This window comes from Otolemur garnettii, unplaced genomic scaffold (genome assembly GCF_000181295.1).
Source record: "Otolemur garnettii isolate 467f Iridium unplaced genomic scaffold, OtoGar3 scaffold00031, whole genome shotgun sequence".
NCBI lineage: Eukaryota > Metazoa > Chordata > Mammalia > Primates > Galagidae > Otolemur > Otolemur garnettii.
The window spans coordinates 5532094-5534322 of NW_003852426.1; the positions used below are offsets into that span (position 1 = coordinate 5532094).

General features: G+C 41.0%; 1 protein-coding gene across 2 annotated transcripts in view; it reads left to right on the forward strand.

Annotated features, from left to right (window-relative positions):
- Positions 1–2229, forward strand: part of UHRF1BP1 (UHRF1 binding protein 1) — an 83495-nt gene that overhangs the window by 43200 nt on the left and 38066 nt on the right. The gene's annotated exons all lie outside the window — the stretch shown is intronic.

The following is a 2229-nucleotide window of genomic DNA, read 5'->3' on the forward strand; positions in this document are numbered from 1 at the left end:
GTCCGGGCTGGGGATTCGAACCCGCCACCTTAGGTGTACGTGGCTGGCGCCTTAGCCGGTTGAGCTATAGGCGCTGAGCCGTATCTTTTTATTTTAGCTGTTCTGATGGGTGTATACTTATATCACATTATAATAGTTTGCATTTTTCTGATGATTAGTTTGTTGCAGTTTTGGCTGTTTTCTTTCATAAAGCACCTGTGTGTTTTCTTCATTTGTCTTTTAGGTTGTTTGTCTTTTTCCTATTAATTTGTAGTTTTAAAATATATTCTGAAAATAAGTCCTTGGTTAGATACATGTATTGCAGGTATCTTCTACTTTGTACAGAGTAGAAGATATCTGTCACTTTTTTTTTTTTTTTTAGAGACAGAGTCTCACTTTATCGCCCTTGGTAGTGTGCTATGACATCACAGCTCACAGCAACCTCCAGCTTTTGGGGTTAGGCAGTTCTCTTGCCTTAGCCTCCCAAGTAGCTGGGACTACAGGTGCCCACCACAATGCCCAGCTGTTTTTTTATAGTTTGGCCAGGGCCAGGTTTGAACCTGCCACCCTTGGTATTTGGGGCCGGTGCCCTACTCACTGAGCCACAGGCACTGCCCGATATCTGTCACTTTTAATGGGTTTTGTTGTTTTTGTTGAACAGAAATGATTGATTCTAATGTAATTCAGTATATCTTTTTTCCACTATTGTAGTTAGTACCTCTTGTATGTAGTGTCCTGTTTAAGGAATCTTTTCCTATCCTAAGACATAAAGACATTCTTCTGTGTTTTCTTCTAAAAGCTTGATTGTTTGACTTTTCACTTTTAGATCTCCAATCCATTTTGAAACTGGTTTTGTTTTTTCTGAGGTAAAGTAGGGGTTTTCTCTTTATTGATATTCCCCAAATTAAACATGCACCATTCGTTGAAAAGGCCATCTTTTTCCCCACTGTACTGTCACCTTTGTCATAAATCAAGTGATTCTCAGTGTAGTTTTGATTTATTTATAAATGAGATTAAGCACCATTTTATGTTTGATATCTACTTGCATTTATTTTTTTGTGAATTGTCCATACTTCGTCCCATTTTTATTAGGCTCTTAGTCTTTTCCTTCTCAGTTTTTTGAAGTTACTTATACATGAGGGATATTAGTTCTTTGTGTTACAATTGCAAATGTAGGTATATTTTTCACTTTGAATTTCCAGAACTCTTTTTATCTCTTGTAATGAGAAGTGATTTAACCTACATGACAAGAATTGCTGTATTTTCTGCATCCAGAGGGCCTTTAAGATGTCCTTTGTTCCTTTCCCTTTGGCATCTCTGGCCTCTTACGGTAGAAGTATAGCTATACTCTTGGGGAAGTACAGTTGACCCTTGAACAACACATGTTTGAACTGCTTGGGTCCAAGATGGATTTTTCCAACCAAATTATGATAGAAAATATTGTGGACAGGAGGGTACAGTGGTGGTGGTCACTAGAAACCACATACTTGGAAGGCCAGCTTTTCCTGTACATAAGTGTATGTGTGTGTGTGTGTGTGTGTATATATATATATATATGGATTCCTTATATATATATAGATTCCTCAGGGCTGACTGTAGACTTGAGTATGTGCAGGTTTTCGTATATGCAGGAGTGGCAGGCAGGGGGTCATATCATGTAACTGATCCTCCCCCATCCCCACACTGAGAGAGGACTATATTTGACAGTGTAGAGGTGGGACTGGCTTGAGTAGATTTTACAAGTTTTTTTGGGGGGGGGGCGGGTTGCAGTTTTTGACTGGGGCCGGGTTTGAACCCACCACCTCTGGTATATGGGGCCAGCACCCTATAAGATTTTACAGTGTGGCTTGGCGCCTGTGGCGCCTTAGCTCAAGTGGCTAAGGTGCCAGCCACATACACCTGAGCTGACAGGTTCAAATCCAGCCTGGACCCGCCAAACAACAATGATGGCTGCAACCAAAAAAAAAAAAAGTAGCCAGGCATTGTGTCAGGCGCCTGTAGTCCCAGCTACTTGGGAGGTGGAGGCAGGAGAATCCCTTGAGCCCAGGATTTGGAGGTTGCTGTGAGCTATGATGCCACGGCACTCTACCCAGGGCGACAGCTTGAGGCTCTGTCTCAAAAAATAAATAAATAAAAAAATATATATTAAAACAAATATTTTACAATGTTAAATCCCTTTTTTTTGAGACAGAGTTTCACAGTGTCACCCTCAGCAGAGTGCTGTCACATCACAGCTCACAGCAACCTCCA